The 22,712-nt window shown below is 35.8% G+C and overlaps 1 protein-coding gene across 2 annotated transcripts in view; it reads right to left on the bottom strand.

Annotated features, from left to right (window-relative positions):
- The window catches only part of LOC149797138 (uncharacterized), a 40,550-nt gene extending 18,951 nt beyond the window's left edge, over positions 1-21,599 (bottom strand). Inside the window, exon 1 of one of the 2 annotated variants that reach the window (XM_089961809.1) lies at positions 20,296-21,599. The gene's annotated coding sequence lies outside the window, so the exon portion shown is untranslated. Of the gene's footprint in view, positions 1-5,444; positions 5,503-20,295 lie in introns of those variants that run through there. The other variant, XM_089961810.1, reaches the window with a different exon arrangement.
- Between the last annotated feature and the right edge of the window lie 1,113 nt (positions 21,600-22,712).

The raw sequence follows: 22,712 nt of genomic DNA, 5'->3' as shown, positions 1-22,712 counted from the left end.
TTTAACTATTACTTTGATTCTGTATGTACATGTATATAATTCTTTCTGTCTTCTTTAATAATAATAATTATTATTTATTATTACTATTATTTCTAAGTAACTTGTTCTTTTAAATTTGTTAAAGCACTGACATCTTATATTCTACTTAATTATTAATTTTACAAAATATATGTCATTTTTCTTCTGATTGCATTATTTTGCAGTGCTGCATATAATTAATAAAAAGGAATGAATTCTATTTTCAACATGGCATTTTAAGGTGTCATTTAATTTCGTCACTGCAGTTTCGTCTTCTTTATAAATTATTTTAAGTTTGCCAGTTATAGCGGTTGGTATCTTGCACGTCGGTATACATGTACCGTGTTGATATGATCTAAGAAAGACAACTGTTACTCTCTATTCTGTAGTGGTCTTGAAGGAGTTACCTTTGTGTGTGTGTGTGTGTGTGTTGATTAAACACGTGACTTGTGTTTTCGTCTACGAGCTATTCTTTTGAAGATATCACCACTTATGATGATACAAGCATGCTATCAACATGGTGGCAGCGGTGAACGCATATCCTGATAACGTCTGCAACGTTGATTTTCGCTGGATAAACGCACAGAGTTGAAGAAACTCCGAAAATTTGACCAAGCCAGGTCGCGAAAATAGATCACATTTAATTGAACATTCGTCCCGATTTGATTCGTTCGACATGGCGGACTCGTTAAAGCCACCTGGGACTTTAGATATTACTGAAGGAAACATAAGTGAAAACTTCAAGAGATGGAAGCGACAGATAGAAATATATTTGACCGCTAGTGGTTCCCAAAACAAAGACAAGACAGTTCGAACCAGCATCATTTTACACTGTGCAGGACCGAAGGTAATTGACATTTATGACCAGTTTGTATGGGCAAATCAAGATGACAAAAACGATCCAGACAAAGTTCTGCAACAGATTGAAGCCTACTGTAATCCACGGAGGAATGAAGTTCTTGAAACCCACAGGTTCTGGTGTGTGAAATATGATGACTTTACATCGTTCGAACATTTCCTTACCGAAGTTAGGAGAAGAGCAGAGTCGTGCAATTTCAAAGAAAAAGACAGAATGATAAGAGATAAAATTGTACTCAGCACAAGTGGTAAGCTCCAAGAATTGTTGTTGAGAGAAGAAAAACTTGAACTTGACAAGTGTCTTCAAACTTGCCGAGCATTTGAACAGTCAAATAGACATGTGCAAGAAATCAGACAAGACAAAGTACATGATTCGGTGAACAAAGTTGATAACGCGAAACCACGATCACAAGCAGGTGTATCTGGTACTGGATTGGTAAGACCGAAACTTAAGTGCGGTTTCTGTGGACTGTTTCATGAACGAAGCAAAGAAAAATGTCCAGCCTGGGGAAAGAGATGTAACAACTGTGGTGTAAAGAACCATTTCAAATCATGCTGCAAGAAAGTGCAAACAGTTGACCAAAATGACAAGCCCGAAGAAGCTACAGAAGAAGAATTCTGGCTTAACTACATTGACAGTTCGATCAATTCAAAGGCAAAAGCCAAAATGATTGTAAATGACTGTGACGTAACATTTCACATTGACACTGGGGCCCAGGTAAATACAATCCAACAGAGATTTGTCCGAAAATCTCAGAGAATACAGAAAGTGTCACATCTCAGAATGTGGAACAAGTCAACAGCGAAATCCTTAGGGGAGGCAACTCTGACAGTGACAAACCCAGTGAACAATGAAACTTATAACGTCACTTTTGTAATTGTGCCAAATGAGCTAGATTGCTTGCTAGGTTTGAAAGCGGTTCAAGAACTGAAACTGGTCACAATTAACACCGATAATTTTATCGGAAGCGTCAAACGCCACCTCGGAGATCTTGGTGAAGTGAACCTCAGACTCACAGATGATGCAAAACCCAGGGCATTGCCAGCTCGCAACATACCGCTGGCAGTGAGAACTGAGGTGAAAGAACAAATTGACCTACTGACAGAACGCGGCATTTTAATACCAGTTACAGAACCAACTGAATGGGTTAGCCAGATGGCAATTACAAAGAAGAGCAATGGATCATGGAGGATATGTTTAGATCCTCAACCGCTGAACAAAGTGTTAGTGAGAGAACGATATAGACTTCCAACTTTTGATGACGTAGTTCCAGGATTACATAATGCCAAAGTATTCACGAAACTCGATGTGCAAGAAGCATATTGGCATATTAGACTTGATGAAAAATCCAGTCTACTTACTACTATGATAACACCGTTTGGAAGATACAGATGGGCTCGACTACCGTTCGGACTGAATGTATCCAGTGAAATATTTCAGCGGAAACTGAATGAAGCTCTTAGCGACCTTGAAGGCATATTTACGATTGCGGATGATATTATCATCGTTGGTTGTGGTGATAATGAAATAGCAGCTCAGAAAGACAATGATGAAAAGCTGGCAAAGCTTTACAAACGCTGTGAAGAGAGGCACATTGTTTTGAATGAAGGAAAGAAGGATGTGGGCCCAGAAATCACTTTCCATGGACACAGAATCACACCACAAGGTATCAAGCCAGATAACGATAAAATCAAAGCTGTTCTTGAAATGAATGCTCCGACGGACGTTACTGAAATCAAACGATTTTGTGGATTGGTACAGTATATGGCTAAATTTGTGCCAAATCTGTCTGAGACTCTTGAACCATTGAGAAACCTGACTAGAAAGAACACACCGTGGAAATGGACAAAACAATGCACGGAAGCTTTTGAAAGAGTGAAACAACTGTTAAAGCAAACAGATGTGTTAGCAATCTACGATCCAAATAAGGACTTGGTACTACAAGTTGATAGTAGTAAAGATGGCCTAGGAGCTGCTCTGCTGCAAGATGGACACCCACTTGAGTTTGCATCAAGATCTTTGAAACCAGCTGAAAGGAACTGGGCACAAATAGAAAAAGAAGCGCTTGCAGTATTGTATGGGCTAGAGAGGTTCGATCAGTACACATATGGTCGCCCAGTGATTGTTGAAAACGACCATAAACCTCTGGAAACCATCCTGAAGAAACCACTCAGTCAAGCACCAAAGCGGCTACAAGACATTCTAATGAAGATGTTTAGATACAATGTTACGTTTCGGTACGTCAAAGGATCTGAATTAATCATTGCGGACACACTAAGTCGTGCTTATAGTTTGTCAGATGACACTGAACTGACTAGGCTGAAAGTATGTGAGGTCGAAATGTTTGATAAAATTCCGGATGCGCGAATTACAGAAATCAGGAGAGAAACTGCCAAAGACACAACTTGTCAGTTGTTGATTGACCGTATTATAGAAGGATGGCCCAAAAACAAAAATGACCTAAAGCCTGAAGTGAGACCTTATTTCTCTATCAGAGACACACTGAGCTTTTATGACGGTATAATACTGAAAGGGGAAGCTGTTTTAATTCCAAAAGCTTGGAGAGGACAAATTAAAGAACGTTTACATAGTGCCCACCTTGGCTTTGACAGTATGGTTAGGAGAGCACGAGGAACCGTTTTCTGGCTGGGAATGAATCAAGAAATAAGACAATTAGCAGACAATTGTGAACACTGCATGGAGAGAAAGCCAAAACTCCAGAAAGAGCCCCTGCGGCAACATGATGACGGCAACTACCCATGGGAGAAAATTGGGTTAGACTTGTTTGAAATACAGGGTAGAAACTATTTGCTGGCGATTGATTATTACTCAAATTTTATAGACGTTGATTTACTCACCACAACATCATCAAGTCAAGTTATTATCAAACTCAAGAAGCAGTTTGCGCAATTTGGAATACCTAGAATAATCATCAGCGATGGTGGACCACAATTTACGTCTGACGAATTCAGTCAGTTCACGAAACAGTGGGGCATTCAACATCACGTGACTTCTCCTCATCACCCAAAGTCAAATGGCAAAGCCGAAGCCGGTGTGAAGATTATAAAAGGCATGATGGTTAAATGCCTGAACTCTAGGACTGATCAGTACGAAGCACTGCTAGAACTAAGGAATACTCCAAGACAGGACACTGGTCTAAGTCCGGCCCAAATGATGTTTGGGAGAGAAACAAGATCAATGCTACCTTTGGTTCAAAAGAAGTCGCCCAGAAACAAGAAGCGAGATGCTAGGAAGGACTGTATCAAGAAAAGTTATGACCGCAGTGCTAGAATTAAACTAAAACTTGAAAACAGTCATCCTGTATATTTCCGACACAAACCAGATAAACCCTGGAGAAAAGGTGTTATTACAGAATCAAACGACCGAAACTGTATTGTAACTTCAACTGATGGTGTTCAATACAAGAGAAATAGTGAACACATAAGACCGACATCAATCCCAGTACAAATCCGCGATAAATCACCGGAAAGAACAACTGTACAGGAGCAAACGGCTGACACGCATGTAAAGGAACCTGATCAGAGGTGTCCCGTACCAGAGTCGACATGCCTGGAATCAGCGACTACACCAGTTATAAGACCCAGGTGCGAAGTGAAGACGCCAACCTATCTCAAAGACTATGTGAGGTTTTTAGTCAGTTTTATGCAGTTGTGACGGACATAATAATCCCCTGTAGTGATCTAGAAATGTTTTCAAGTGTTACAGTTATTGTTAGCTAAATTAGTTGAATTTATTTTTGCATTGCATTTTGATGACTGCATAGTATAAAATCCTGTCTTCTTTAAATCATTTTCAGTTAAAGTCTAGTCAATAATTTTTATCTAAGTCAAAAATCCAAAGCCAGTACTTTTTGTAACTGTAAATTTTATAACCTGTTAACTTGTTCATAAATTGATGTTTTGTTTAGATCTCAATTAGTTTCGTTAGAGAAAAAGGGATGTTGATATGATCTAAGAAAGACAACTGTTACTCTCTATTCTGTAGTGGTCTTGAAGGAGTTACCTTTGTGTGTGTGTGTGTGTTGATTAAACACGTGACTTGTGTTTTCGTCTACGAGCTATTCTTTTGAAGATATCACCACTTATGATGATACAAGCATGCTATCAACATACCGACTTTTAGTTTTACCTGCGCGAGCATACGCGTCACAATCACAACTTTACGCTGTAAATTAGGCTGCTCCATTTTTTAAATAGACAAGTGTTATCTCTTTCAATACATCGCGGGTCGTTATGGTAGCGAGGGTATTAGAATATGCGAACAACAGGTAAGTAAATAAAGACACCTTTGCGACATTATATATTTCTCCCTTTCTTTTCTTTGCTCTTTTATAAAATAATGCATTTGATTTTTTAAATACGGGAAGCTATCGATAAACAGAGGTAGATTCCAGACTATCCAAGGGGATTTCCTATGTATAGTCTATATAGATTCGCATACCCTCCTGGTTGTTTGTAACCCCTACCGATTTTAAAAACGAAAAGCATTAAGGGTATAAAAATGCAAAAAACTTAGTCATTTCATTCATTGATTTTTAATTTCTTACCTCACTGTCGCCAAGGGGTCACTAACACTCGAATTAATATCGTTTCAACCCGAACAGAAGTTCTGCGGCTGACGTAAACATGGAAACTTGATTGCTCGTTGTCCATGTCAACAAGTTGAGTGTTTGTGGCTCCTTGACAGCATCCAGATTAGAACGTATAAATCAATGAATGAAAGGACTAAGTTTTATATTTTATATCTTTGATAAGCACAAATGGACGTGTTTACAGTATAGAAACTAATACCCAAAAATCTTTATTTAAACAGTGAGGCTTAATTTCCATTTCCCCAAAACAGTAACAATGGAAAACTTTAAGATTAGCCCAGTGTTGACACATTATCCTAGTATTACAAACAACAATTGACAAACATCCCCTTCTATCATCTGGTTACTAGTCATATCAACACAGCATTTTACATCATCATAAATCTCACTTTCTTCCAATTTTAAATAAATGGATGTTTCTTTTGTACTGGTTCCTGATGTACTAGAAATGTTTTCTTTAATTTTAGTTTTTACAACCACACTTTTTCATTAGAAAGTTTTCCCTTCTTCTGCTGCATATTTCAAAACATCAGTATTTAACTTAAGTAGATTTCCAGATAAGACGGGAAGAACATTTAGGTTTTAATCTTTTTGACTTTTCAACAATGGCGTTTGTAATAATTCTGTCTTTAAAATATAAAGAATTAACAGTGATGTTACTACAAGAAGTTTGCTCATTGTGTACCTTTTACATACTACCAGATTCAATTTCTTGGTTCTTGAAAAATATAGTAATCATGTGATTTGACTCACATGATATTATTTAACATGAATGGACCCATCAGGACATATCTCGCCCATTTGTGTCATTATCATGAAATAACCTCAGAAGTATTTGCTGGCACACATTAATTTGGTGTTTTGCTTTTGGCAGAGCATAGCACGTTACTATACTAGAGGCCAAAAATGCTTGGATTATGACTTGCTTTCTGCCACTATACTGTCCCATGTGAACAAATAGCACAAATGTACTTAAGAATACAAGTCTCCTTGGCAGTGAACTACATCCAAGGCTTCTTTCTCAACTTGACAGAAAAGGCAGAGAATGTTCTTATTATCAAGCAACAAAATGGTGTACTCCCCAGAAAATTTGACAATTGACCAAAATCAAATGGTGATACAGAACTATTAAAAGCTGCGGTTTGGATTTCAGAACTCTCTGGAATCACCCTATAGAACGATGAATTCTCATACATTTCAAAGGTACTTCTGGTCCAGAAAAGACTGCTACACAACAGAAACAGTTTAGTTATTACTAATATTAAATTGAAAGTATCAAAGACTGATCTAAGTTCTGACCTTACTACATGTACATGTTCAAGAGATCAAAATAGACATCACCAATTCAACATACATCCACATTTTCATATTTATAAAAAAAAAAAACCTGTTATTTGGTAATGATATCAGCTGCAAACACAGAATTTGCTATTTATGGGAATCTGTAGGAACACAGAAAAACAGTGAAATGTTCAAGTTATGGCAGAGTTGATTTTTTTTTTATAAAGAACTGAGCAATTATGTGTGTGTGTGATTAGGATTTTTAATGTAGCTTTATCAATTTTTAAGTCATATTGCTACAATCTCTGCAGTGTGACAGTTTATAGTGGTGTCTAGCACAGGGACATCATGCCGCAGACATGTTGTAGCATGATGTCCCACCAAGTCACATTATCCTGACACCAGGCTCACCAGTCCTAACACTAACCTCTTACTGCTGAGCGACAAGCGAGGCAGCTGTTAGTACAATTTTTGTAATTCTTTGGTATGACTCAACTGGGGATTGAACCCATGATCTCCTACATCCAAGAACTGAGCAACTATGAGATCTGTCTGATACCAATGGTAAACTAAAACTTTACTGAACAGTTTGATCAAATCATTTACAGTCATTGGGCAGAACTGAAAATTTGATGTGATTTGTACAGTATTTCTACTACAATTTTAACCTACAAAAGTAGATCAAAGTGATTGCAGCTAAGTGCAAATGCCACCATTTTATACATTAAATGAAACATTCTGGAAAATTCCAAATATTTTGATCAATTTTGACAGGAATATAAGTTGAAAGAGAAGTAATCCATGATAAATCCAACAAGAGGTTTGGAGTGGGTCAATACTGGATTGCCTTGCACTCAACACTACAAATTTAACAAAGTTCCAATCATTTCAATATCAGATAACTATGATTGCTTTCAGTTTCATCCCTCTGTTAACTTTATGGAATTGTACATTCATAAAGTAATGTGGGGCCACAGGTGGCCATGTGGTCTAAAGTGCCCACATTAACAGATCACCTACATCTCACCTCTGGCCTAGTCAATTTCAAGCCTTGGCCTGGCCAACTGTTATCTGAGAAAGGTTACCAGTAGTTTTCAGTTAGTCAATGGGGTCTTCATAGGCTCTTCTTCCACCAAATATACTGGCAAACATGTATAGCCTACCATATACTGAAAAATGATGTTGAACTCACAAAACCAAACCAAACCAAAGCTCAAGTAATGCAGTATTTGAATAGTTTCATTGGATTTTTCATTTATTTCAACCTTTGGTCAAAAACCTCATAAACTCTTTTTTTTGAGATTCCTCTCAAATCAGTGGCATTCTGGCTCCACTGCCAGTTGAAATGTCCTCAGCCTTTCCTATCACTTTCAGGGAGTCAAAGTTATTCCTTTCAGCTTGCATTAAAATGAGACAAAGATTTTCTGAATGGCTCCACTCCATTTCCAGACCTGCCAACCCTAACAAGACCTTCTCAGTAAGGATGTCAATATTTTTCCATAAGTTGCGACAGTTTTCAGTAATGTGTAACAAAATATAATGTACTGCTATTGTCAAGCTGGAAAACATGCATTCAGAAGTACAAATGGTAAACATTATGTTCAACTCAAGAGTTTGTATGTAAAGTTTGCTTTAGCCTTAATTACCCCTCAGCAATTGCATAAACTGCAGTTCCAAACCATACAGAGCTTAATGGCTTCTTTATATCTCTCAACTTGATGTAATCCTTTTATTTAAAAAAAAGCCATGGTGATGGCAATCCTCTCTTTTGCCATGTGATGTACTCAAAACATTGCATGATGTCCACTAAACTTAACTGTTGCCCTTCCTGCTTCACCCCCCCAAATCTGAATATTTAATTTTATTCTTCTTTACTAATAAAACATTTTAAGATATTTATTGTCTCTTTGTTCCGACTGCTCACTTGTTTGACACCATTTAAAAAAAACGGCAATAGACTGATCCTGCACGCATTTTGCTGCACAAAATATGTGCAGTTTAAAGCATCTCAGGTACTCTGAGACAGTTAGTCTGGTTCACTGACCAAATCTACTGAATCTAGTATCAAACCCAGATCTGAATCAAACACTGACAAACCAGTATCCAGATTTTACTGCAATCAAATTTCTGTAATTTATGCTTTTATTCCACAAGTCCATATTTTATGGGTATTTTGCATAGGCAAAATCATAAGGGTTGGTAGGTCTGCATTTCAATTTGAAGGTCACACTTATTGATAATATGGTATAATGGTGGCAACTGTGCAAACCCAGACCGGTGGAGCAAGAAGTGTATGGAACATTGATAAAACCCTTTGTCCAGCGCTTTGATGCCATTCAGCAATTTACTGAATTTAATAACATTCTAGAGCATAAAATACAATGCCAACTTAATATAATTTTGATATCACTGGCTACTTGCAAGCGTTGTTATATTATGTATGTATTAATATGCAAAAATATATAAAAATAATATTTAATGGATTTAATATGTGCTTGAAATTACATATTTTCAATGTTTCAAAGGTTAGAATGAAAACCAGTTGGTTTAATAGTTCGAGATTGTACTCAAAAGATAACAATTTAATTATAACAGCAGATACGAATTTAGTGATAACAGCAATGTTATAACGTCATTTTAATCCTCAATAACTCTTGACACAAATTTAATTTTTGTACATATAATGCAAAGAAAGCACACTCTAAATGAACAAATCAATAAATATGTTGGACCAATTTATATACATTACTGTTCTGTTTGACAACATTGACACTGGTCTGAATTTTGAAAAATTAACTTCATGATACTTTCTTTACTGAAACATTGGAAAGTTGTTTTTGTTTAAAATATAAATAAAACAGCTCACATCTATTTTGTTCTGATTTCGTCTAATAACTGTCTGAATAACAAGCTTTTAGTCTCTGTTTGCAAAAACAGTAATAACTATTAAAATAAATCAGGTATATGTCTTCCACTGCTTTTCTTTTAATATTTCACATGGTCTGAATCATCCTGGCATTTGGGCCTAATCATCCTGTAATCTGTCATGGTATTAGCTATTATTAATATCAGTACCCCTATTTTGTGGATAGGATACTAAGGGGACACATTACAGATATGAACTTCTGAGGGAGTGGCATGTGTAAGGTGAAGTTCTGTACATTTCCAACATGCATAAAAGCGAGAATGTTGGTTTAACTAAGTTAATTTCATGTACTGTGGTTGACATTTCTTTGGATATTGTGCCAAATTGAATGTGGAAACTTTACATGATCTAAGTACATAGCTAACTAAAATGACTGCTCCCTTGTGCTCAGAATTGACCTAACTAGATTAAAGTACACTATCTTTAGCAGTTATTAACATTGGGAAATGAATTTTGCCAGACTAGACAATACTAACTTCTGAAAGTGCAATGAATGAATTACCAAATATATAAGGTTATCAGCTTTTCTTAATATACAATTTAAGTCCAGGAAGTGAAAGTGACCTAGTAGAGATAGCGGTTTTTTGAAAGGTGCACATCTGAAGTACAGCCAAGCAGGATAGACTATAACCCATATTACACAAATCAAGACACCAAAGGAATTAAAAGTTCTTTGAACAATACCCAAGATATACATAAGGTCATTTTTTAAAAAATTGCCAGTATAACCAGTGAGGAAAACTGGGGAAACGTTTTTTCTTTAAAATTCTAAACCTATGCAAAATATGAAACTGTAGAGTGCCATGAAACATCAATCAATAGAGCAGGTGGGTGCAAATCACACCAGATGCTTTTCCAGCCTACTGTAAAACAATCTGGATATGTTCTTACATATACTGAAGAGTCTATGCATGTGATTGGATTTTTACATAGCTTTAATAACTTTCCAGTCATATCACTATGAGGTATGCAGTGTGGCAGTTTATAGTGATGTCTAGCACAGAGGCATCATGCCACAGACATGTAGCATCATGTCCCACTCAGTCACAATATACCGACACCATGCCAGATGGTCCTAACACTAACCTCTCAATGCTGAGCACCAAGTGAGGCAGCTGCAAATCCATTTTTGTAAGTCTTTGATATGACTTAGCTGTGGTTTGAACCAGCAACTTCCTGCATCGGAGGAGGATGCTCTAACCAATGAGGCCACCAGAGTGGTCTATATTTGAAAGAAATATTCCTCTTATTTAATACCAGAATTGCTGCATATTATTTAGGAAATACACGCAAAATATCATTTACTTTCTTTGTTTGATATTTTCATTTGCATTGTACACCATTATTAGTTCAACCAATAACTACTTCCATTTTCAGACTCGTTTTTTGTGCCATACAAGGACATTCTTGCCTTATTTAGAAACATAAACAGATCATAGTAAATACTCTATGCATTGAATAACACAATCTGATTAAAATGAGATCTCCACTATTCTTCGTGAAGATCTGACAGCAACTGCTTACGGGGCATCTTCTGGTTACTTATGTTATTATTATAATCACTAATTTTATCAGCCAGTTGGATGAAGTCTTCTAAGTCTTCATGTTTGAAGACTGAGCAGCGTGTTTGAAGACTGAGCAGTGTGACTAAAGAGCATTTGGTACAATGATACCAATTGTGCAAGTGGGTGGATCTTAAGGTGTATGGAAAATTTTCTGTTAGGCTTGAAATAAGTTGAGCCACTTGGCAACATGTGAGATTATATTAATTTATTCCTGGATCATCTTTTGTACAATTTTTACAAAATGGTACACATGAACTGAAAATGTCCGTTGTGACTAGACAACTATTACCCATCTATTTCCAGCAGTTAAATACAATGAAGTACCTAGTTCTGTCCTTATCAAATTGATAATTTAACTTCTAGAAAAGTGTGTGACAATACACTAACGTAGGATAGAGGCATATTTATTTCACCAAACATTAGCATTAGGGTCTATGAAAAACAGGGATTGAAACAGCTTAAAAAAAATTGTCCATGTATCTCCAGAGTATACATGTGCAAAGTGCAGAATGTCACAAGTTACTGAAAACATGCACAACACTTCCAAAATCATCAAAACATCTAAGAAAAGATTAAATATCATTTATTAACTTGAATATTCTTTCAGTGTTTTGACAAAGTCACTTGCGAAGAATTGTAGAGACCCCTTCTTTCAGCTTGTATGAAACTATTTTCTGAACAGCCTGGAGCACCTGCTGAGATAAAAAGGTTATGTTTCCTACTGCACTAGTTTTAAAATTAGGGCAGGTAGTTTGAGGGTATTTTTTAACATTATATATTATGACGATTAGTTTATATAATGTACTAAGAACTTCAAGTACTGGGCTAAACCAGCTCAATTAGATGCAGATATCAATTTCAGGATTATTCCTTTTTTTATTTTATTTTTGTAACCCCGGAATGAAAAAGGTGCTAGGGTCGGCAATGAAAGAACTGGATGTTCACTGATTGGAAACCTTTTCTTTTGGCCTGAGACGGTCACTGTCATTTTCAAAGATGAAAACGACTGAATAACCGCTGGAAACTTCTGAGTATTTAAACTTCCCTGTCTGTACTTTTTAGTTTTTGTATGGTTAGGGAGCACATTTTGCCAGCTGACCCAGAATTATCTCATTGCAGCTCATGCATCAAGCAAATCCAGGTTCCAACAATTTCCAATACACCACTCATTTGATACCTCATGCCCCGATAACTCGCAAACCTGTTTATAATGTGGGGTCAGGGAAAATAAAAAAAATTATTAGCCCTATTTGTTGAACTTGAAGAAAATTGTGATCAAAATATCCATATATTTTCGAATGTTTGGGATCAGAAATTCACATCATACAGTCAGGATGTCATTTGTACCTATAGTGGATCTGTAAGACACATATCTGGCTGTGTCTACTTAAAATCTCCCACGTTATTTTCAATATGTATATGCTTATGTATGGTAACATATTTTAACTTAGTACTTTGAGTGCAGTATTCTAGCTTCAGCTGACATCACATTCCCGTGAATCATTCAGCTTGACAATTGTTAACCGACACTCTAAAAGATACACTAAAAATAATAAACTAGATCATTTGAATTATATTTATACATTTGATCTTAATAATACATGGTACATGTCACACATATTCAAATGTCCATCCTTGTTAACAAGTTTTGGGGATCAGAATTTCACATTTAATTGAAGCTGTAGGATCTATTGGTACCTATAACTGATCTGTGGGTGTGAGGCCACATTTGACTGTATTCATTTGCAATAACCAGAATTGTTATTTCCATCATAAATAAGATTACTTAAAGTAGTAAAGTGCAATTTTGGTGTGGTTCCCGAAATTTCATATACGTGTATTTTTCTCATGCATTAAAAGTTTTGTTTTCTTCTTAAACATATGAAATGTGTAAAAAGTTTATGCTCATTCGGGGGAAGACATCTTGTATGAATTCTAATACAAAATATGGCTCCTGCAATTTCTTATACATGTATTTTTCTTGTACATGGAAAAAGATTTTTCTTAAAAGTACAAAAAATTAACTTGTAAGAAGTTTATTCAGTAATCACACTGGCATCACCAATGTCGCAAATTGCGATTTATTTCCTTTACTGGTGACAAAATATACCATCTGGCGATTTTATTTGGTGACATTATTGGACTTTTAAATACAACCTTGGATTTGGTGTAATGAAATTCAGAAGCACCATGAAAGGAATCTGCAAACTTGGTATAAAATGCCCTGGAATTTATTTATTGTTATTATTATAGTCGTTCTACTGGGACTAGCTACAATTCACCAAAACAATGGCTAATTCCTTATGTTTTTCAAATGTATGCTGAAACTTAAAACTGATTACCTATGAAGCACCAATAGATCTGTATAAATACTATGCAAATGAGAAAAAAAACTCAGTCTCAATGTTCCACAATTATTTTTGATGTTGCAACCACATTAAGAAACGGATATCTGTTCATTCCTCAAAAGCTCTCCTTGGCGGAAACTTCAAAAGCAAAAAATCAAAAAAATTAAATGAAGTCAGTACCAGATTTAAATAAAAGCAACAGAATCTGATGGATTGTTGCACTTTTCAAAGTGAACGATTTCCAATATTTTGAAACTACAGACATCTGGCCGTCAGGTTAACCACAGGTGAGGTATCCTGCATAGAGGTTTGTTAAACTTCTTAATTTTTTCAGGTTTTCATTTCCTTATCAATAGCCTCATCCCCTGGGTAGCCTCAGCAAGATGACAGACCAAGTTAAGTACATGTAGCATGTAAACAACTATAGCCACGTGCTATTTGTGACAGCTGTAGTTAACTGTTTTGTGACAATCAGATATAGATCAAAACAAGGACTACCAATTTTTTATATATCTGCATTTATGTTTCCTAAAAGGATGTGAGTCATACATGAATTTTATAATGTGATCTATACTCAAATTCATGGATTCCTTATTTACAATGTACAGTACTTAACAGATTATGGATTATACTACATAAATGCAAGTTGTCAATATACAGATGTTCAAAAGCACGTATTTTTGTGCCAGCTTTTATACCCCCCCCCCATATTTAAAGTAAATTTATCATTTTCTTCATCTAACAGACTTGGTTGGTTATAACACAGTTCGATCTATAACACGGTTGGGTTCTATGGACCCCAACCACCATGTTAATGCAGGGTCACACTGTATCTTTTAATTTAGAATAATTGTCACTAAACTTTCCTGTATACTGGTATGTAATGATGTTTGCACCAATGATCAGACCTCACCGTCCCAACATTGCCTTAAACTTTATGATACATAGTCTACCTGATTAGTTATTTAACCTGTAAATGGCTTAAAATAGTTATAGAAACCTTGTATATTTTTGGGACGCATTTATCACTTTAACATATGCGCATTGCTTCACATTTGTGAGTGTCACTATGTCAAATTTGATATTTATGTCAAGTTTAATATTTTTTATCTTTTCAGCTGTAGCCTGTTATCTGGAACAAGGAGGAAGAGTTGGATTAGTTTGGAGCTCTGTAGTAGTCAGGTGATGATAGCAAAATTTCATAAGGACATGGAACATACCTGCCATAAGTGACGAACATTGTTTCACATTACCAGAATACATTTTTGCTATAAAACATGGTACTGGTCCCATCAAAATTCAAAATTTGAGTGCACTATTAGTTATACAAACAACTGCCTAAGTACATGACATAATAAATGTGGAACATAACACCTGTTATCGTTTCTTTAGTGTGTACACCTATATGCATTTGAACAGGCATATTGCAATTTGCCGCAAAAATCACTGAGCTATCTCGCTTCACTACCCCTGGGAAAAATGTTATCAGTTGTACAGACTCGGACTACCGTTTGTTTTAAATATCATTTGCTGTCTAAAATTTGTCAGTTTGAATTTTAAAACTTGTATGAAAATAGAATTTTTCGTTAACATTTAGTTTTCTAAATTTAAAATGTTTAGTTGAATTTCCATTAAAATTTAACTTAATCAGTATCAATGTTTTTATATCTGAAACATATTTTCAGACTGGTCTCATCTTGTATTACAATTAACTTTTAACTGCATTGAAAAATTCCTATAATTAAATGAAGATACGGCAAATTAAGTTTTAGTTTCTTGAGCACTTGGGCCAAAACTTGCACACTGTGGAACACAGCTCCATACACTTTGTGACAGATGTCCCATGTCTTGTTTGCTAGGAAATACAAAAAGGCTTCATGTGTAACTTGAAATAGGTGTGGCATGCAAATATATGTGTGTGATTTGGATTTTTAACATAGCTTTAACAATTTTTCAGTCAAAACGGTGTCTGCAGTGTGACAGTTTATAGTGATGCCTAGCACTGGGGCATCAAGCTGTAGACATGTATCATCATGTTCCACCCAGTCACATTATCCTGACACCAGGCCGACAAGTCCTAACACTTACCTCTTGATGCAGAGTGCCTAGCAAGGCAGCTGCTATTATCATTTTTATAAGTCTCTGGTATGACTTGGCCGGGGTTCAAACCTGTGACTTCCTGCATCCACGGCAGATGCTCTAACCACTAGGGCACCAGAGCAGTGGCATGCAAATAAAACATTTTGTCTAAAATTGGCCATAAATAGTTTGGTCTGACAGGAATCAGATCACAATTATTAGTTCTGGTTCAGTACCCATGAATGTAGTCCCAGTTTACTTTTAGAGCATTTTTTCCAGTCTCCTTTTGGTGGTGATACAAGAGTTAGATTTAGGCATTCTTGGTATGGATTTAAAGGTAATTGTTTATTCTTTAGAATATGAGCTTATGGTGTGGTTGTCCGAGTGCGTTTCAGCAACAGCGCCAATGTGGGTATGTGAGAAAGCATACCAGTAGCTTCTCGTGGGTCAGTGGTTCTTTCTGGGGTGTTCCCAGGTTCTTCCTCCACCATTTATACTGGCCACCATGTATAGCCTATCTTGTGCTGAAAAATGGTGTTAAACCCTACAACAACAACAAAGGCATACAGTCCTCATTAGAAGTTTTCCAGGCGTTGTTCTAGCCTTGGGGTAATGCTGCTTTTCCACACATTAGCAATTATTTAAAAAAAAGGTCATTAATAGATATATACACAGGTGTTCTGTTCTGACAGGGATTAATACTACAAAAGTGAGTGTTCTGAAGGATGGAATGCCATGGGTCAAAAGAATAGGGATTTTACTTGCCATCCACATACCAAGGTCAGTCAAAATAAATTTATTAATTACTAGCAAGCATCCAATGATCGGCAATGATCGGAGTGTGAAAACTTCAGTATGAAATACGGCCCAACCCAGTTGGTCTCTGCTACCAGTAATGTCAGAAGAAGAAAAAGCAGAGATCTACTTGTTTGATCTGTGGTATTAGCCTGGAATCATGCTTCTGGTTTGGTTGTGTTTAATAATAATGCATCATGCTTAAGTAAAGGACAATTGATGGTGCTTTTCTGGCTTAGTTGATGCAAACTTTTATCAGAGGAAGGATTTATACTCGAAGAGCTATGTTTGATCATTTTCTGTCCTACAGTATAATTGGGTGTCAGCAAAACTTTTATAGTACAAGTCATGCACTCCGAGTCAATTTTTGCAGCTGGTGTCATTTTGGAGAATTTGATTACACATACCTTTAAATGGCGTTTATTTACTTTATTTCATGCCTCGTCCATCAAAATTCCATTGAAGATTATTGTATAAATTCCTCGAAAAATGCTTAACCGCAAATTCAATTACAACATACTTTGACATTTTTAGGTACATTCAAGCAAGTGGGTTGATCCTGGTTCAACTGGTTTTGTTGTGAACTATGATGTAAGAGGGAACGTGTCAGCGGTTGGGAAGAAGTTGTACTACAAAATAACAGAGATGCAACAATATCATTTATAAACGAAGCCTGGGAGAACACCCGCAGGAAAAAAAGGGCACAAATCCAATAAATTTAAGGAAATTAAGTAACTTCATAAATATCTTCTGTATGGTATGCCATGTCTTTTATTACAATTCATATCCAATACCTATTTTTCCCATACAGATATATGCTTTCATACACATAAACAACTAGAAAGACATCAGTTCAGATTTATTTTAGTTAAATTTTAATATTGCTATATCATTTTGAAAAAATGTCATATGTACAAGCTAAGAATAAAACTTTTTGTATATTACTCTTCTATCCCATTCACAGTTGAAGATCCATTCAGGAGATGAATGAAGATGCATGCAACTTCTTGTTCACGCGATTGTACCTAGATTCCCATGGCACTAGTAATATACTATTACAGTTCAATCCAATAAACTTTCTTGACCCAGTGTAATGCCAAACTGCTGTTGCAAAAGTCCAAAGCAATCAATAATTTTTGCCTGGAATTTGTTTATTGACAATTAATGTGTAGATCACTGAAAAATCATGATTGAATAAACTTTGTTATAACTATTACGATTACATTGTCAAAATAAAACTATTTTTAAAAACTTAAATCAGTAAATGCACTCATATGACGTGTGACTTTTTTTTAAAAGAATAACTTAAGACGATGTTGGTTGACAAAAAAATGTCATCTTAAAATAACTAAATATTTTGTATCAATATTCTTTCAATTGTATTCATTCCCATAAATGTTTTTCAGATAAATCTAATGCTAATTATTATGGTTTCTTCATTATTTCATTTGGTGCTTGCATCTCTACCTTCTGCATTCAAGTTTCCTGTGTAAGACAGTTGTTCATTAGCAGTGATATTTTAAGGCGATGAATACAACTGAAGTGTTCTGCTTACATATATATATATATTTTCATACAAGTCTAAACAGGCAAGAAAATTGGACATATTATCAGAAGCAGCTGTAACATTGATACATGGGTTATTTTCCTAATCACTCAATGCTGCATTATACATTTTTTCAGCAACAATTATTCTCATTTTGTTGTAGGTTGAAACACAGGGGTTCATTGTTGTTGTTGTAGGGTTTAACGCCATTTTTCAGCACAAGATAGACTATACATGGCATGGCGGCCAGTATGACTGGTGGAGGAAGAACCCTGGGAAACCCCGGGAAGAACCACCGACCTGCGAAAAGCTACTTTTAAGTTTTCTCACGTACCCACGTTAGCCGATAAATATCAGCGTCAGGTCTTACATGTAGGACTAGCCGACCATGAGACTAACCCACGCAGACAGATGTGAAATGGCAGTGATCTGGACTGGTGAGAGCTTCAGACCACTCGGCCACTCAGGGGTTCATATCATTGCTTACGATTGACCTGTTATACATGTACTGTATAATAACTAGTTATTATAATAGTACATGTATGATGGGTCAATAGTTAGTCCGAGTTTCCTCTGACCCTTGCCACCCCATTTTTTTATATTTGGACATTTATGTTGGGGTGTAGGGTCAGAGCGCATTCCCTATCAAAAAGTTGGAATTCGCCGACACCATTTGGTGTCGGCCTGGGGTAGCCGCTTTCTAGCCGACCCAGCACACTTTAACGACCTTTCATCGAGATATACCTGCATGAAATCGATAGGAATATGATTTATTTTCTCAAAAATCGTAAGCCTAGCATTTGTCATGTCTTTAATCCCCTGATACACGAGACGAAAGCACGTCTTTGCTAAAATTTGACCTGGATCTGGCCATTTGTATTCCTAGTCACATGACTACACAACTCTTGCAGCCGACATCTGAATGACATCAGAGGTCATCAGTCACGTGATATCAACAACAGATCTTTTCTAGTGTTGCTGTAGGAAAACAAATCGAACATATAAATAAAAGTAATGTAATTTTTATAGAAAAATTAAAAAACAAACTTCTCAAAATATTTATTGTGAAAACAACGACGAAAATCTGTAAATGTTGCATAAATTTTGAAGAAAACCAGATTCACTATGAAGAGCACGTGTCAATGTGATAGTCACGTGACACCGACAAAAACATCGCTGACACGTGTTGGGTACTTCTTGAAAACGGTTTTCTCCACCCTGCTGCGATACCGACAGGTTTCTGTTCGTTGCTCTCAGAATAAATATGTTGAGAATTAAGTGTGCATTATATGTATTTACAAATATTAAGTGACTTCTATATAATATGTCCAAATTCTATGTACAACAACTTGGGAAATTTGTTTATTTCGATATCGCGTGACTATATGACCTCTGATGTCACTGACATGTAGGTTCCGAGATTTGTATAGTCATGTGACTCGGAATGCAAATGACCAGATCCAGGTCAAATTTCAGCAACGACGTACTTACGACTAGTCTGTCAGCGGATTAAAGACATGACGACTGCTATGCTCACGATTTTTGAGAAAATAAATCATATTCCTATTGATTTCATGCAGGTATATCTCGATGAAAGGTCGTTAAAGTGTGCTGGGTCGGCTAGAAAGCGGCTACCCCATGCCGACACCAAATGGTGTCGGCGAATTCCAACTTTTCAATAGGGAATGCGCTCTGACCCTACACCCCACCATAAATGTCCAAATATCAAAAAATGGGGTGGCAAGGGTCAGAGGAAACTCGGACTAGTCAATAGTAAGCAACGATACGAGCCCCTGTATGTTGAAATAATCCAGGACTGCAATATGTAGGTCAAAATGCCGGGTGAAAATGAAACTAACTGAGGGGCCCCGAGTGGCCGAGTGGTCTAAAGCGCTCTTCGTTACGGATCACTGCCATCTCACCTCTGTCTGCGGCGGTTCGAGTCTAAGATTCAGCCAATATGGGCATGTGAGAAAGCTTGCCAGTAGCTTCTCGTGGGTCGGTGGTTCTTTCCGGGGTTTTCCGGGTTCTTCCTCCACCATTAATACTGACCGCCATGTATAGCCTATCGTGCTGAAAAATGGCGTTAAACCCCACAACAACAACAACAAAACTAACTGAAAATGGATTTACAGTATTTTTTAAATTGTGTTATTGGTGGTTTTAATTTAAACATACTTTAAAAGTCTCATTTAACGATAAGTGTTTCAAAACTAAGCAGAAAATTACATCAGATGTGAGGTTGTGCAGTTAACACGTGTCTCACCTGTACCGGTTCCGGTCCTTCGATATGGAAGTAGTCTGGTTCCTGGTCCTGTAACTTAAGACACAGCACCCGATATTTTTGTTCTCTGTCTTACATTGTAGAGCTAGTCTGGTTCCCTGCTTCGTATGTGGGTGTTACGAAACATCCAAATCCACTCAAATCAAATCGTAAACAACCACCGATTTTGACCATTTGATATCAATTTATCGGTTTCGCATCAGTCTAAATCGATCTAACCCAATAGTAGGCCGATAAACAGCCCTTCACCTGTGATGATACACAACATCGTCCATCAGTATCAACACAGATTTGTGGGGTTGATTTATCGGATTAACCCAATAGAACTGTAAAAATGCAAATTAAAAAAAGATGATATTTTTTGCTCATTATCGCTTGTGACTTGACCGATCTTCACATCCATGCTATATGCCTCTACCCTTGCCTTTTTGCGATGGTGCAACATATTTCGAAGCTAACACTATAGATTTGAAACATAAAATTAAAACTATACAACAGTATATACTATGTGCGTGTATCTTATTAAGTACGTCTTTATTTGTCTCTGTCCGTGCACCTAATGCCTTTACATAAGAACGTAGTCATAAAGTCGAATAGCTCACATTAATCTTAAACCGGTATAACTAAAATGTGAAAAGTTACGAAGAGTTACATAAATAATGCGAAAGTTTCGAAAAGTTATCTTCGATGGCTAGAAGTTCATTTAAAGTTATAGTAAAATAATAAAATAGAGACAAACAGTCATACATAAAATTACATTTTTTATAAAGGATATATAAAACATATCAATGTTTTAATTAACATTTTATAAATTTTATATAGTGCCTTGGTATTAAGGCCATTAGGACACAAAGTATCTAATTTATGAATCCAATAACTTTCTTTTATGAGTCTATTCATGTCTCCATGCACACTATCTATTGGCACGAAACAAAAATCGAGTAGAGAGTGATTATTTGTATTAAAATGTATTTAAATATTATAGGGGAACTGATGATCTCTACAAATTTTTATATGAAAGCAATGATTATTCATTCTCTTAAAAACTTGTTGAAGTGTTTGTCCAACATATTGCATGTTACATTTTTTTTACAGGTTATCAAATAATCACATCAGTTGATACGAAGTTGGTGTTATAACGTAGAGAAAATACTTCTTTTGTATTGGCGCTGCTAAAAGAAGTACTTCCTCTTATATTGTACATTGAGAGCACCGATGTCTGTTACATTTAGATGATGAAAAATATCTTTGTTTTTAATTTTCTGTCTGCTTAGTTCTAATTATAAAAAATCTTGCAAATTCTTGGGTCTTCTATAAGCAAGGATTGGTTTATTTTTGTAAAGTGTTTTTACGCTGTTTTTATTTGATAAATTTAGGAGACTCCAATATTTATTAATTATAAGGCTTATATTAAATAATGAAGGAATTTTTATTATTGTGAAAGGAATTATAATTTTCTCTATTGTACATTTTGCTGTGTTTAAAGCCTCATGTTGAGTAAGATTTGTTCAGCACATAATCAGTTATATGTGTAGGATAATTTCTATTTTGTAAATATGTTTTTAATTCATTCAACGAATTTTGTAATTGACAATCATTGGAAATAATGCGTCTGTATCTTTTGGCCTGGCTATATGGTATACCGTTTTTACATGACGTGGGATGACATGAAGAATATTCCACGTATTGGTGGATATTAGTTTCCTTGAGATGAATATTTGTAGAGATAGTGTTATCAATATTTTGTATTACATTTACATCTAAAAATGATAATTGCGTACTAGATGCAGTATAAGTAAACTTAATCGTCGGGTGAAAATGATTTAGGCCATCATTGAATTTTATCAGTTTTTCTGATGAATGGTTCAAGATCATCACGATGTCATCTAAAAATCTAAACCAAACAGATGGATTAAACTTTTCGTTTTGAAGAAAATATTTTTCTAATTTACCCATGAAAAGGGAAGCGTATGAAGGAGCCATAGGACTACCCATTGCCGTACCCATTATTTGTGTGTAATTTGTATTAAATTGGAAATAATTATTTTCCAAGATAAGTTTTATTATTTTACAAATATCTTCACTAGATATTGTGTTATTATTAGGATTGTTATCAAGAAAATATTTACACACTTCAATACCATCTGTATGCGGAAATTGGTATATAGTGATGTTACATCTAATGATACCAGGATTGAGTTATCAGATAGCTGTGGAATAAACTTAACTTTTTCATGAAATCAGTAGTATCTTTAATGTCTGAAGGAAGCTATTTCATTAAAGGTTGTAAAACGCTAAAGAATTATGAAGCATGCAGTAAATGCGAAACAAGTTGCACAGAATTATCGGCGTTTGTGAGTTTTTTTTATATATCCCAATTCTAAAATTTAAAATTCTCT

Source organism: Sinohyriopsis cumingii, chromosome 6 (genome assembly GCF_028554795.1).
Source record: "Sinohyriopsis cumingii isolate HCF-2022 chromosome 6, ASM2855479v2, whole genome shotgun sequence".
Lineage (NCBI taxonomy): Eukaryota > Metazoa > Mollusca > Bivalvia > Unionida > Unionidae > Sinohyriopsis > Sinohyriopsis cumingii.
This window is presented reverse-complemented; position numbering and strand designations above follow the sequence as displayed.